The sequence below is a fragment of the Dermacentor variabilis genome, chromosome 1 (assembly GCF_050947875.1).
Source record: "Dermacentor variabilis isolate Ectoservices chromosome 1, ASM5094787v1, whole genome shotgun sequence".
Classification (NCBI taxonomy): Eukaryota; Metazoa; Arthropoda; class Arachnida; order Ixodida; family Ixodidae; genus Dermacentor; species Dermacentor variabilis.
The window spans coordinates 25,767,477-25,783,999 of NC_134568.1; the positions used below are offsets into that span (position 1 = coordinate 25,767,477).

Here is a 16,523-nt window from a genome sequence, read left to right on the forward strand (position 1 = left end):
CGCTGAAATCTGTGTGTGTGTGTGTGTGTGTGTGTGTGTGTGCGCGTGCGTGCGTGCATGCGTGCGTGCGTGCGTGCGTGCGTGCGTGTGCGTGTTAAACCTAAACGTCGACCTAACGGTGTGCTTCAATGAATATACTGGGGGGGGGGGGGTAATTAAAAAGCAAATTTCCTGTGCTGAATCGATTCGTAAGAGTAGGTATCAGTCAACTGCGCTGTGGTGCTGGACATATCATTGGCAAAGGTGGCCTTCCAATGATATAACAGCACTAACGAACGAAAAGCTTTGTGAATTCTGCCTAGGATGTGTCGACTTCCACATGGAAGCCCTGTTCACTTTCTATCTTCCAATTATTACCTCTTTATTCGGTGTTTTAGTTTATTTTATGTTATTGAATAACGGAACTTATTTCCGCATAAGTCGAGCGGTCATCCCACCATCATATCATTTCATAGATTCGCTATAATTTTACTCGTGTATATAGAAGAAGGTTTGAGTGATTCAACAAGTTCCGGGGTGAGTGTTTCTTACGCGAAAATAGGGTATTTTAGCTATATATCTGGCACTGAATTCACAACGCTTTTCCTTCCTGAGTGCTCTTTGCCATTGGCTGGCCACCTTCGCTAATGATATGTGCAGCATCAGGATTGGGTGGAATTTCGCCTTCCGATCAATTTTAGCGTAATAGTGTTTTTTGAATACGGGCCCCGATTATTGCGGGTACAACCTCAGAGCATCGACCATGCACGTGGCACATTTATGAAGCCTCTTCAAAACATGGCGGTCGTGACTTGTCTGCGGCATTTTGCAACCGCTTCCGGAGCATGCAGCTGGCAAAAACATAATCTTCTGCTACTTAGAGAGAGAGTCGTCGAACGAGCGCGGATTTAGATACCACCTATATTCATTCTGTTGTGTGAATATACTTTTAAGATGTGTGCCGATGACGAAACTATCACGGTTCCCAAGGCTGCTCATGTGCTCTACGCACGTATAATCTGCATAAACGCCACGAGTACACAGTGGCACGGTTCCTTCCGTTCATTTCAACCGAGCTGGTGGGGTTGAGCAGGTCGTTGTGACTGGCGATCCTTCAGCTTTCAGCATTTTTTTTTTTCACGATGGGAAGCTGCTTTCCACTAAGCGAAAGGTCGACCTAAGTGAGGTCATTAGAGGTCAGCATGCTCACTGCACCTGCTGCAACGTTTTGGCCGGCCGTGTTCCGCGACTCACTCCGGCAGGGCACCGAATGCGCGCACGCTCAGCAGCGACTCTGCATATGCTGAGACGGAATGTCAAACGTCGAAGGGTAAAACACGCTCCCTGACTGTAGTCCCGGACTGTAGCGACGTGAATGGCAGACGCACGCATGTTTCGCTGGCGACGCGCGCGGAGCTCGTGTTTCCATCGGAATCGCAACGTTTGTTTGGTACCGTACAAATTATATTGGACCCGCGGGCCTTGCCAGCAGTAAACCTGCGAGCGCAAGAAACGTCCGGTCTAGAGATGCAAAGTGTCCGGTAGTTTTGCATGCCCTAAATTTTTTTTTTTTACGGACAAGTGGGACATAAATTAGCTTGCACGCTTCCCACTGCAAATATTTGTAGCAAGGCGATTATGAACACCCGTGAGCAAAAGTATACGGACCAGGGGTTGCGCGATAAAGCCGTTTTTTCCCCCTCTGCTTGTTAACGCAACTTGAAATTGAGAACTGCAGTACAAACTTGGCATTGCAAACTTTTCAGTGTACTCGTTAATTCCAGTTCATGTTTCGTAATTACGAAGCAATTCAGTTTCTTCGGCGACCCTGTGGTGCGTACACTTTTATTAACGGGTGTACGCTATAGAGATAAAAGTTACGGAGAGATTTTTACTACACTTTCTCTCTTGATCGGAAACAGAAAATTAGGCGGACTTACCACCGTCAGTGTAACATCAAAACAAAATTTTTTGTCAACACGGTGTAAATGTTTCAAAATACAAACATCTAAAGAAAAGAACTAGCGCACTCCCTATCCTGTGTCAATATCACTGCTGTCGCTTGGGGACTTCTTGTGCTTTGTTCTTCTATTTTGTTCCCCTTTCTACTAAAGATTTCGTTTAAATCTTACGCTGTTACTATTTAGGGGCTGAAATTTTTGGGCAAGATTTCAAGTGCTTAAAAAGAGAACCCGAAAAGAAACTTTCTTTTTCTCTGCAGTTCATTTCTTACAGGGCCATTCGCATCTCTATTCCCCTCCTATCAGCAGACAAATATCGACATATAGAAGCGTGTTTTAATGTTGGCACAGTGTACGAGACGCCTCTTCTTATGTTTTTCCAATAGAAGAAATGCGATTTCTGCCTCAAGTAGATATATTTAAATTTTCGAGTAATATATACGCCACAATATGTTTGTAAATTTGTCATTCGTCGCAGACAGAAAATATCTGATTCTGTTCCGCCACGCTACCGCGGCTCATCATTGTCTTTCTTATCCGCTGTGAGAAATACAGTATAGGCTTCCCAGGCCGGATCTCTGTAAACAGCGAAATGATGTATAAAGTTCCGGAAACGACCAGTCTACGTAACTGAGTACTTTTTTTTTCTCTCGCGCGGCACCAGAACACTGACAGCGATATCAGGGGCAATACATGCAACGCTGTGCATTCGGGCTTCTCTACTGTTTGTGCAGAAACGAAGAAACCGCATAAAAGGAACAGTGCGAGGCCATTTTTTTCTGTGTGCGGGCGGCATGACTACGACAAGCCAGGTTGCTCGACGCGTTGCGGTCGGGCACACCACGGCAGAAAGCAATATGTGCTGTGATGGCGCAATCATGGGGGCGTAGTGGTACACAAAATTGCGAAAGTAATCGTTTTCGTCAGTGCAGCCTGCCTACATTTGTTCGTGCTGCGCTAACCGGCACTCGCTTGCGTCTAGAACATTAATGCGAAAGCATTATTTGTCCAATCAGGCAGGAAAAGCGGCGTTGTTGTCCGCAACGAGTGTTAATAAACGTCATGAGCTCCTTGTATGACGCCAGTAGTAATACGAAATTAAAGTTAGAAGTTTGAGTAAGGGGACTTAAGGTGGAGAGGTAGAGTTGGGAAGGAGACGTGACAATATATGACGTCACGTATTCTGGACGTAACCAATTATTAAGAGAAGTCATGATGCTTTCGCATTAAAATCATGTAAGGATACTTAAGCGACTGTGGATTATTTTTGCTTATAGCTTCAACATGCAGAACCCATGGCGCGCTCCAACGACGAACATGGCGTCTTCTGCGCATTCACAACGCACTGTATTGTAAGTGCACGTATGAGACGCGAAGAGGACAGTTCAAACAAAACAATATAGTGCAGTGGGCTCGTTGATAGACTTTCAATAATTGCTTGGCTGATTTTGTCTTAGAAGTAACAGCGAACGGTACATTCGAGCCCTTTATTCGACCACTGGCGTCAAGTGTAATCTTGCAATCTCAGCGTCCTGAGTATACTATTTTGCTGAATTTTCATTTGTTGACGACTGCACATAATGCGCAAGAGGTCTTTAACCGTACCACTTGTGAAGCCCGGTATGTGCCTGGTGAATACCAAAAAAAAAAAATAATAATTCTGCAGGCGTTTTCGTTCAAAGCTCGGAACAGCACGAATTTTGCCTGTGGCTGTTGTACGCAAGGGGAAATCTCAAGGACTGTTAAATTGTAATTCTTGCTCTTTATTTCTGTTTAGTTACTTATTTATGTTTAGCTCATAGACAGAGTACGTCCTTTGTGTACTGCAAGCTAGTAACATCAGAGGGCCGGAGTTAAGCGACCGATATTGGGAAAAAATCGGCAGAACCCATCTCACGATGATTGTCGACGGTGATGCGCTTAGCATTGAAGCAACCACAAGCCAGACTGAACCAGCGGCTCTCCATATACTCGTTAACGCACAACCTCGTGTTACTACACCTTATTCGACGTGCAGACAGACTGGACTGCGTGGAGTGCGAGGTAACTCAAACAATACAACACGTCTTGTGCATTTGCCCGCGATATGCTGTGCAAGAACAGTCATTGGTACAACATTCGTTAAAGTTTACCAATCAACCTTTATCTGAAAAAAGTTCTATTGGGACCTTGGCAGGATTCTTGTCAGCGTGATGTTCTTAAGGCTTTCATCGAATTCTTGCTTCGAAGCGGTCTACACTGGAGACATTAAAAAGTTTTGCTGTAAAAGTTCAACTTTTCGTCTGCGTGTGCTCTCATATTTTGTCTCCGTTCTCCATTTTCCCAGTGCAGGATCGCCAACCGTGCCCAGCCTGGTTGCCCTTTCTATCTTTGCCTGATCATCTCCTTCTCTACAGGTCGGATGTTCTTGAGAGACGGATCATGACGCTACATATTCTCGAACGGGCAGGGTCAGATAGCATGAACATGCAGCGAAATTTAGTGTGGCAAATTTGCGGAACGGCAAGACGCATTTCACTAGACTGGCGTTTCCCTGTTTGCGTGTGTGTATTACACTATAAAAAATCCACTCGTAGCTGACGTGTTATAGCAAAAGATGGGGCGCTTCATGTCCGAAGTTGCGTAATAATGACCTGTCAGAAACATCCTGGTCGATGACAACAGATTAACCTTGTCCACCTCCTGTTCTTTAACGCGCACCCGATTCTAAGTGCACTGCCATGTTTTCATTCCTACTCTTCCAAGGGAATGCAGCAGTCGCTCAGGAATTGAACCTATTAGCTCTTGTTCAGCAGAACGCCACAGCCACTGTGCCTCTGAAGCGGGTAACAAGTGTGAATACCTTAGCGCTACTTATGGCGAGAGCATGACAACGCTATAATGTCATTTTTTGTTGGGTTTATTTGATGAAATTGTAAATGGCGGCAACTTGTGTCACGGACTTTCTCGGGGCAATGCGACAGAAATTGCGGAACGCAGTAAAAAGCAAGTTATGCTGCGGCAAGTAGTAGTCCTATACGCTCGCGACCAGACATGGGCACCCTCACGAAGGCGTCCTCACCCTTATCTGCCCTACACCCTCAAGCTATGACGATGAGGGATGTTGACAGTGACGATGCGAGGCTAAAATGAGGAAGATGCGATTCATATTGCTAAATCGCACAGAAGTCACTTAGATCGTACGCGTGATGCGTTTCAGATCTTAAGCTTTGAAGTGCACTGGCAAAAAACCTCTCCTGCTCAGATGTACGTCGAAGCCCGCTTGAAACTGACCTCTCTCATAAATGGCTGTTGGTGTCATCTGCAGCTAAATTTAGCGACTGGGAACTGTAGCAGCAACGAAAGTGGGAATAGTGGCAGTGACTTTTTGATGTAACTCCGACGTTTCTTGTTTTTTTTTTCATGATTACCTCAATTAAGAACACTTCTTTATCCGAAATAAACATTCCTAAATTCCCCTTTTCTTTCTCTGATTATAGATGAACAAATACGTGGTGTTTGAGGCTTTTCAAGCGTTGATAGCGTTTGTTGACCTAGTTAAGGCAGCATCAAAAGGACGAAGAAAAAAGTTACTTAAATATAGCTAAAGCTAAAGCAAGTGCAATCAAAACAGATTTCCTCTGCCGTAAGGGCCGCACCCGTGTAAGGGCCGCGCCTCCTACTAGGCAGCCCAAGATTTGGGACACAAAATTTCCAACGGAGATGCAATCACGTTCGCTGCTGAGATGCTGTGCCCGTGCATCGGTGAATTTCCGCGCGCTGCGTACTTCGCCGTGCCGCTACTAGATGGTGCTGCGGCTCGGGGTAGCGCTAAGTTTTTTTTTTTTTGTGCATGCTTTGAGCTTTCTTCTGGTTGTCTTTTTGATTTGCTGATGTTTTTAATCTTGAAATAGTAATTTGCTAGATTTCTTTTCATTTCCTTCTTTTTTCGTGTACGTGGGTGTGTTTCATGTATATTTGGTTTTGCAGGATAGTCAGAGCGTCCTTTCGTGCCACGTGTTTAAACACGTGCAACCGTGTGAGGTTTACGTCTTTATAGCTTTTAAATAGTAGTTTGGAAGCGGCAAGAGTATTATCTACTAGTTGTTTTAGTGTGCGTGCATTGGTATCAGGAATGTTGCTTTGTTAGGACAGTGAGAGCGTGGCCGCGTGTTTTAATACGTGCGGACGCGTGTCATACCTTAAGTCTGTGCGGCATTTATTTCTTTTAACACGTTGGTGATAATTACTTTGTGGCATTTTAAGGATTTAGGTTCTAAGCATATTGGCCTTTGCTAGTAGGCACGTGCTCTAAGAGCTTCGGTGTTTGCATTAGAAACAGCTAGGTGCAACAAATGGCAAGAAAGGCGGGAAAGTGTACAGTGTGTCGGAGGTCCCTCAAGGTAGACGAGGGGAAGGATGAGTATGAAGAGGAAATCGAGTCAATCGGCAGACACTGTGATGTCGATGCTAGACTAAAGAAAATAGAGGCTTTCCAGGATGAACTTGTGAAACAGGTCGAAGAGCTAAAAAATAAGCTGAATATGGAGCGTAATGCACGGAAGGCGGTGGAAAAAGACTTCAAGTTGCAGAGGAAAATCTGAACAGGGACGCCATCATGAACGAGAGTGGTCGTGACGATGGAACGCCATCTCCCAACGTGACAGGCCAGGGAGTGTCAACAATGCACGTGGAATTCGAGCAACGGGGGTAGGGGTAGCTGGAAAGAGCTTCACCTACCTTGAAGCGTCCACAAAGGAAAAGCAGGAACGCGGGGATCAATGTCCCTTGTCTAGCCCGAATCACGCGGAAAAGTATGACAAAGAGAAGCAGGGAGAGGTCTTGGCAGTAGATAGAAGGATAGAGTGAAAGGGTGATTGTTGCCGCCGACTCAAACCTGGCTAGGTGCTCCGAGGCCATTGTGGAGAGGGTGAAAGGCGACAAAAGAGTGGCAGTAGGGACATTTCCAGGACGGACATTGGGCGCTGTCATGGAGCGAGCAAAAGAAAAGCTCGCGGAAAATGCCCGCGGACGCAACCTTATAGTAGTAGCAGGTAGGCTAAATGATGTGTTAAACAGAAAATGGGCAGGACTAGCACAGCGCCTGGCTAAGTGGGTAGACGCGTTGCGCGAGATGTCCCCTCAGGTGCAGATTGTGGTGGACACGGTGCCGGAGCTACCTTTACGATACAGTAACGTGCAAAGACACGTAAAAATATTGAGAGATATTTATTGCGGCTCCACAGCCACCGTAGTCCTCCATAAAGAAAGCAACAACATACCAATAAAGAAGGGCGTCAGGCAGGGAGGTATGATCTCTCCAATGCTATTCACAACATGTTTACAGGAGGTATTCAGAGACCTCAATTGGGAAGAATTGGGGATAAGAGTTACTGGAGAATACCTTAGTAACTTGAGATTCGCTGATGATATTGCCTTGCTTAGTAAGTCAGGGGACCAATTGCAATGCATGCTCACTGACCTGGACAGGCAAAGCAGAAGGGTGGGTCTAAAAATTAATCTGCAGAAAACTAAAGTAATGTTTAACAGTCTCGGAAGAGAACAGCAGTTTGCGATAGGTAGCGAGGCACTGGAAGTGGTAAGGGAATGCATCTACTTAGGGCAGGTAGTGGCCACGTATCCGGATCATGAGACTGAAATCATCAGAAGAATAAGAATGGGCTGGGGTGCGTTTGGCAGGCATTCTCAGATCATGAAACAGCAGGTTGCAATTGTCCCTCAAGAGAAAAGTGTGTAACAGCTGTGTCTTACCAGTACTCACCTACGGGACCGAAACCTGGAGGCTTACGAAAAGGGTTCTACTTAAATTGAGGACGACGCGACGAGCTATGGAAAGAAGAATGATGGGTGTAACGTTAAGGGAGAACAGATTGTAACGATAAGAAGAGAGCAGATTGGGTGAGGGGACAAACGCGAGTTAATGACATCTTAGTTGAAATCAAGAAAAAGAAATGGGGGGCTTAGGCAGGGCATGTAATGAGCACGGATGATAATCGATGGTCATTAAGGGTTACCGATTGGATTCCAAGAGAAGGGAAGCGTAGCAGGGGCGACAGAAAGTTAGGTGGTCGGATCAGATTAATAAGTTTGCAGGGACAACATGGCCACAATCAGCACATGACCGGGGTAGTTAGAGAAGTATGGGAGAGGCCTTTGCCCTGCTGTGGGAGTAGCCAGGCTGCTGCTGCTGCTGATGAGCGTACAAAGAGCTGTTGTTGCTGCAAATGAGGCTATATGGAGATTGAGCAGAGATAAAGGTTTCGAGGTTGTAGAAGTAAACAGGGAGTTAGAGGGTATGGTGGTTTTCATTAAGACGGGATCCACGTCAATCACAGGCTTGGACCAGCTGTGGGCTGGCGACTGGCTGGTCGCACAGTTGCTTTGTGGTGAGGCCCACAGGCGTTCAGGAGGTCAGGGTAGGTAGTAATGAAGGTCCTTTAGGGGAACCTCAGAATAGCGTCGCTGTCAATAACAGAAAAAGGACGAAGACAAGAAAGAGCGCTCGCCATGCAATAGGCTACGTAAACATGATGGGCGGCAGAAGAAAGCAAATGTGGTTAGAGATTGAGGAGCAGTTAAACAAAGAACAAATATGTGTGTATGCGGTTACAAAAACGTACCTTAGAGACTTAATGATGAAGAATTATGTTTGGAAAAAACGCAACAGAAATAAATCAGGAAGAAAGTAAGGGGTCGGAATACTCATACACGAGGGAGCCAAATGAGAAAGAGAAACTTCAGAGTGTCGAGAGCATCTTTGGTTATCAGGTACAGTGAGTTGAAAGAAAACTTTTCTCGGCGTGACGTATTTGTGGACCGGAAATAATTTCAGAGAGAACAATCAAAAGTTAGTAAAATAGCTAAGTGCTGATTTTAGGTGTTTCGGGAATGACGCCGAAATTATTCTGTTAGATGACATAAATTTCCACATACAGGATCTAGATGGCTATACCGACAACAACGAGAAGTCAATGTTGGATCTTCGTGAGCAACATAACCTCGTTATGGTGAATACAGGGCCTGTGATGGGCAGACCACGTGGGAACTTGGAAACCGGCAATCGACCATTGATTAGTCTGATGACAGACGAAGTTTATGATAAGTTTAGAGAAATCGTCATCGACGAGGAAGGGTATGGCAGCATAGGGAGTGAACATAAACGCATCGTTTTGAACATGGAATATGTAGTTGGGAAAGAGAGCAAGGAACGAAGAATTGCCAGTCCGAATTTGAACACTAAAGAAATAAAAATATAGTCATAATAGCCGAGGAAGAACTAGGCAAATAACCAAGTAAAGAATGGGAATATAGTGAGCTTCTAAGTGTAACTACGACATAAATACGGAAAGAGAAACAACACGTTCGTTGGAAAGGAAAAAAAGAAAACGAAAAGCTCGTGGAACAGAGAGATACGAAAAGCAATTGCCGAACTACAGAAAGCATCCCGAGATCACAGGCAGGCAAAGAAAGCGCAGTTGCCTCAGGATGAATTAACCAGAAAAGGGGAAATATACCGGGAGAAAACGAATCTATGGTTCAAATACTGATTGAAGCAAAGATAAAAGGTGAAAGCGAACGTTGGTTGTCTGAAATACGTGAGAAAAAGAAGGCCGCACATAGAATATTTTGGAACCACATAAACTTATTAGGCAGGAAGTCTGGAACAATACAACAACATATCCTAGACGAAGATGGAAACAAAATGGAAGGGAACGCGGCATTAAATTACATCCCAAAAATGACAGCCGAATCTTTCCAAGGCAATGACGAGGGTGTATTTGAAGAAAAAAAGAGCATGAAAGAGACCCAAGTGGAAAAGGAGCTCGTGCTGACAAATTTCAACTGGAAGAAAGCCGAAGAGAAAATCCTAAGTGCACAGCCCCAGGGCTAGACAAGGTTCCCGTTACGCTGGTTAATGAACTAGGGCCAAAAAGTAAGGAAGCTCTGGTGAAAGCAGTAGAACATACCGTAAAAGATCCACGAATACCACACAGTTGGGGACAAAGTAGAATGAATTTAATCTATAAAGAGAAGAGGGAAAAGGATAGAATTCATTCATATAGACCGTTATACATACAGGTTAGCAATGAAGGCAATTAAATTAAAGCTGCAAGCATGGGTATAGAATAATGACATATTGGGAGAACTTCATAATGGCTTCAGAATCGGCAGGCGTCTGGATGATAACTTATTTGTCTTTACTTATTGTATTGAAACATCCGTAGAAGAAAGGAAGCCACTATATGTGGCATTTCTAGACATTACCGGAGCGTAGGACAACGCAAAATGCAACATATTGTGGGAAAATCCGGAAGACGAAGGCATTGGCAACGACTGTATACAGCTTTCGAGAAAGATTTACCTAGAAAATACCGTTTGCGTTGAATGCGAAGACATGAAGAGCGAGGAGAAAGTTGACATCAAGAAGGGACTGAGGCAGGGGTGCCCTTTATCTCCATTGCTGTTTATGATGTACATGGTGAGGATGGAGAGGGCGCTAGAAGGAAGTAATATCGGGTTTAATCTCTCATACAAACAGGCGGGTACAGTAGTAGAACAGCAGCTTCCAGGTTTGTTTTATGCGGACGACATTGTGTTGCTAGCTAACAACCAAAGTGATATGTAATATCTGGCTAATTTCCGTGGACAGGAAGGCGATAATATAGGTCTGAAATTTAGTGTAAAAAAATCTGGTATTATGGTATTCAATGAAAGCTGTGAACAGACAGTGTCAATACATGGCCAGGAAATACCTCGCGTAAAAGAATATAAACACCTTGGTATATAGATAAACGAAGGCAATAGATATATGAAAACACAGGAAAAATTAACAGCAAGGGGGAAGGTAAATGCACCCATAATGAAGCACAGGGGATACAATAGGGACGAGGTCCTCCGAGGTATGCGGAAAGGTGTAATGGTTCCAGGACTTACATTTAGAAATGTGGTTGTTTGCTTGAAGTCAGGGGTACAATCAGGACTCGATAGCAACCAAGGGTCAGTGGACGCCTCGCATTGGGCGTTCACGGTGTTTGGATCTGACTGCTGGTACGATCTGTTGGGAACTCGGCGCTGACGCCCGTGGTTGTACCTGGGTCGCAAGCCCCAAGGGTAGCGTTGGCCTGGCGGCCTGGGGTACAACTGGAAGCATCCGAAGGTCCCGGCAAAGCATGAGTCGACTGGTAACAACGAAACAACTTGTTTATTTTAACATCGCAAAGAGTTGGCGGTCAGGTTTGACCGAAGTAGAGAGACGGGAGAGCACTTCACTCAACAGCAGAAATCGGAGCCCCCCTTTTGGCGTCCGGGGGCAGCTGTTTTTATACTCTCGCAGTTGAGGGCAAGAAGGAACCCCTCAAAAGACGAGCACGTGAATGTACAATGGGCTAATGGTGACGCACACTGTCGTGGCGCTGCGCACGATCTCGTAGCACCCTGTCGTGGCGCTGCGCACGATCTCGTAGCACCCTGTCGTGGCGCTGCGCACGATCTCGTAGCACCCTGTCGTGGCGCTGCGCACGATCTCGTAGCACTCTGTCGTGGCGCTGCGCACGATCTCGTAGCACTCTGTCGTGGCGCTGCGCACGATCTCGTAGCACCCTGTCGTGGCGCTGCCGGTCGGACACAATGACTGTAATGAGAGGCTGGTCCCTGCTTTGGCATCGCCTGTTTCGGGCACAATGACTGGAACGAGATCCCTGCTTTGGCATCGCCTGTTTCGGGCCCAATAACTGGAATGAGATCCCTGCTTTGGCATCGCCGCAGACGCGCCTGGAAACACCTGGCGATGAGTGTTGCGGCGACGACGATCGGGCCAAAATGTCTGCCGCCCGCCGCAGTCGCGCCGGCAAAACCACGTGTCGCAGGCGAAACGCAACAGACCGCCCCGCCGGGGGAAGGAGATCCCGATGGACAGGGGACTGCATCCGCTGTCCGGAGGGATGTCGCTCGATGATGCTCATAACCGAAGTCGGGCGTCCCTTGACGTTTCTTGAGCGCAGCGCACAGAGAAGGCCTCGTTCTCTCGTTCAGGATCGCACGGGACACTGCAAAGTGACTTCGGGAGAGTTCACATTTTTGTTCTCGTTCCCGGCAAGCGTTAGAACTACGCTGAAAACTCAACCGCTCAGTCAGCAAGCACGGCACAACCCTCACTAAGCCCTGCCAGGCTCTTTCCCCTTTTTAGACCACTGCCTAGTTCCTTACAGTAGTCTAGCATCACTCAGAACGCGTCCACAAATTGAAAAATTGCACTAGAAAGCATATCATCACTTTGAAACACTAAACAAAAGCAATATGTTAAAAAAAAATCCTGCCTCAGGAAGAAAAACATCAGTAACAAACAATTTTGAGGCTGATTCCTACGTTAGGGGCTTCGACTTAAGCCATCGGCGTTACCGTTGAGACTCCCCTTTTTGTAACGTACCTCAAAGGAATATTGTTGTAAAGCGAGGCTCCAGCGCAGGAGGCGGCCATTTTTGGGAGAGATGGTCTGCAGCCATTGGAGAGGGCAGTGATCCGTCTCAATGATAAACCTCGAGCCGGCTAGATAGCATGACAATTTCTGAACGGCCCACACGAGACATGCACACTCTTTCTCGGTGGCGCTATACGCCTGCTCACGACTGGTCAGCTTACGACTAGCATACAGGACGGGGTGTTCTACTTCTCCATTTTCCCGTTGGCACAGTACAACGCCCATGCCTCGCTCACTAGCATCGCACTGAACAATGAACCCTTTTGTATAGTCTGGCGATCGTAGCACAGGCTGGCTTGTTAGGGCACTCTTTAGGGCGCTAAAAGCTCTTTCCTTGGTCTCGTCCCAGACGACTGTTTGAGGCTCTGTCTTTCTTAGAGCATCCGTCAGGGGAGCCGCGATATCAGAGTACCTAGGGATGTACCTCTGATAGTAGCCGGCGACACCTAAGAACGACCGAATATCGGTCTTTGTGCGCGGTTGCGGAAAGTCTCGCACAGCGGCCACTTTTATTTCAGAGGGGCGGCGACGACCCTGACCAATCACGTGACCGAGGTAGACAACCTCGGCCTGTGCTATCTGGCACTTAGGAGCCTTGACTGTCAAGCCCGCTTCGCGCAGGCGGGTTAGCACTGCCCGCAAGTGTGTCATATGCTCCGACCAGGATGCGGAGAATATCGCTACGTCGTCTAGATACGGTAAAGCGAATTCTTGCTGTCCCCGCAACACTTTATCCATGAGGCTTGAAAAACAGTATGGCGCGTTCTTCAAACCAAAACTCAACACTTTAGGACGGAATGTTCCCATTGGTGAAATGAACGCCGCATACCTACTAGCCTCTTCTGTAAGTGGAACCTGCCAATAACCCCTGACAAGATCTAGGGTGGAAATAAACTGAGCGCTACTAACTTTCTCAAGGCGCTCCTCGATGTTAGGGATCGGATAAATTTGATCCTTAGTGATGGAATTAAGCCTGCGGTAGTCGACGCAAGGACGAGGTTCCTTGCCCGGTACCTCAACTAAAATCAAAGGGGAGGTATAATCACTCTCACCTGCCTCAATAACACCGAGCTGTAGCATTTTCTTTACCTCAGCCTCCATAATATCGCTCTGGCGGGGTGACACCCGATACGCCTTGGATCGTACTGGCTCTGTGGAGGTAAGTTCTATATCATGAGTAAGTACAGAAGTCCTACCAGGCCTCTCAGAGAACAGACCCTGAAACTCTTGTAATAGCTGGTGTAGTTCGGTTTTCTGCTCGGGCGACAGCGGTGCTTTACTGATAAGGTCACTAATGACTTGACCGGTGTCTTCCCTGTTCGTCACTGAGCCTAGTCCCGGAAGCTCGACTGGAAGCTCTTCAGGAACGTTTATCATCATGCACACCACTGCTTCCCGTTGTCTATAAGGTTTGAGCAGATTACAGTGGTAAACTTGCTGTGCTTTCCGCTTTCCTGGCAGACTTACCACGTAGTTAACTTCCGACAGTTTCTGAACAATTCGTGCTGGGCCCTCCCACTGCACGTCTAGTTTGTTGTTTAGCGATGTGCGCAATATCATGACCTCATCGCCAACCTCAAAACGACGGGCCCTGGCTGTCCGATCATAATAAACCTTGGCCCTCTGCTGGGCCTTTGTCATTGCTTCACCTGACAACTCCTGTGCCCTTCTTAAGCGTTCGAGGAGCTTAAGCACGTACTCCACCACGACTGGGTCGTCGCCCCTACCTTCCCACGATTCTCGAAGCATGCGAAGCGGAGATCGAAGCGAGCGACCGTACACCAGTTCAGCTGGCGAAAACCCCGTAGCCGCATGCGGCGCGGTCCTTAAAGCAAACATCACCCCAGGCAGACACAGCTCCCAGTCAGTTCGATGTTCAAAACACAACGCTCTCAACACGCGCTTCATGACGGAGTGGAGCTTCTCAACGGAATTCGACTGTGGGTGGTACACTGAGCTGTGTAACAGCTTTACCCCACACCTTTCGAGAAAAGTTGTCGTCAAAGCGCTAGTAAACACTGTGCCCTGATCTGATTGGATTTCCGCAGGAAAACCAACTCGCGCAAATATGGACAGTAGTGCATTAACTATCTCAACTGAGCTGAGTTCTTTAAGCGGCACTGCTTCAGGGAACTTTGTCGCTGGGCAGATCACAGTCAAAATGTGTCTGTACCCCGTGGCTGTTACCGGCAGAGGTCCCACAGTATCAATAACGAGCCGTCTAAAAGGCTCCGTAATGATAGGTACCAATTTCAACGGCGCCCTCGATTTGTCCCCTGGTTTGCCCACCCGCTGACAAGTGTCACATGTCCTCACGAAATGGTCTGCGTCCCGAAAACACCCTGGCCAATAGTACTCTTGCAAGAGACGGTCCTTAGTTTTCTTAACTCCTAGGTGTCCGGACCACGAACCCCCGTGTGACAAGCGCAACAGATCCTGACGATAGCATTGAGGCACGACCAGCTGATCGAACTCCACTCCTCTGCGGTCTAGATACTTCCGGTACAGGACTCCACCTCTTTCCACAAAACGCGCAGTTTTCCTGGCGATACCTTCTTTGACATTGCAGCGCACGTTTTCCAGGCTGCCATCCTTTTTTTGCTCGGCTATCAAAGCCGACCGGCTGACTTTTAGCAACCTATCAAGTCCGTCTGACGTAGGTGCGATGAGCAAATCAGTAGATAGCTCTTCTAACTTTCCCGCGTCGGGCGTTTCCTCTCCAGTATCTGGCGCCTTTAACGTTACAGACTCAAGTTTATTCAGTTCGGGCGTGCTCGGAATATCAGCTTGCTGCGCCTCTGACCCTTTTTCGTTGTTTGATAACGTCGGCCCCGCAACTACCGCCTTTGCAGCGAGCTCCCGAACCTTCGATCTGGTTAAGGCCTGAACACTAGCTTCACCAAACAAAAGCCCCTTCTCGCGCAGGAGGTGATCGGACCTGTTTGAAAATAGGTACGGGTACTGGGGTGGCAGCATAGATGACACTGCCGCCTCCGTCTCAAGCGCTCCGAAAGGTCCTTCAATAAGCACTTTTGCTACCGGCAGACACACGCTATGAGCTTCCACGGCTTGCTTGATCCACGCGCACTCGCCCGTGAACATATGGGGTTCTACGTAAGACGGGTGAACTACATCCATCGTAGCTGCGGAATCGCGAAGCACTCGGCACTCTTTCCCGTTCACGAGGAGGTCTCGCATGTAAGGCTCGAGAAGCTTCATGTTCTCGTCCGTGCTGCCTATTGAAAAAAACACAACTTTTGGTGTTGTTTCCGGACACTGCGCCGAAAAGTGACCCGGCTTCTGGCACGTATAACAAACGCCCGCTCGCCTCATCTCGAACCGCTTTCTGCGTTTGGCTGCCGCCGTCTCTTTACGTCTGGTCGGACTGCTTTCACTCGCATCCGCACTACGCGTGTCCCCCTTTAATCTCATGGGTGTGAACTTCGGCCTCTCAAACTTCGAGCCAAATTCACCCTTTTGACCGTCCTTAGCTCCGCGAGCCCGACGCGTCACAAACTCCTCGGCTAGCTCAGCGGCTTTAGCCACCGTACAAACGTCTGGCCTATCCAAGACCCAGTATCGCACGTTCTCCGGTAACCGACTATAAAACTGTTCTAGCCCGAAGCACTGCAGAACTTTATCGTGGTCACCAAACGCTTTCTCTTCTTTGAGCCACTCCTGCATGTTCGACATAAGCCTATACGCAAACTCTGTATATGACTCACTTTTGCCTTTCTCATTTTCCCGAAACTTCCGACGGAACGCCTCCGCAGACAGCCGGTACTTTTTTAGAAGACTCGATTTCACTGTGTCGAAATCCTCTGCCTCCTCTCTATCCAAGCGAGCGACTACGTCGGCCGCCTCGCCGGGTAACAAAGTGAGCAAGCGCTGTGGCCACGTTTCCCGAGAGAACCCCTGCTTCTCGCACGTTCGCTCAAAGTTAACCAGGAACAAACCAATGTCCTCTCCAAGCTTAAACGGCCGCATCAGGTCCGTCATTTTGAACAATACGCGTTCTCCTGCACCGTGTGCCTGACTTCCATTACGAGCGCGTTCCATCTCTACCTCGAGACGCTTCATTTCCAAAGCGTGTTCGCGCTCTTCTT

General features: G+C 47.5%; 1 protein-coding gene across 2 annotated transcripts in view; it reads right to left on the bottom strand.

The window, feature by feature from the left end:
• LOC142575919 (uncharacterized) overlaps nt 1-16,523 on the bottom strand; it is an 86,794-nt gene that overhangs the window by 42,131 nt on the left and 28,140 nt on the right. The window lies entirely within an intron of this gene.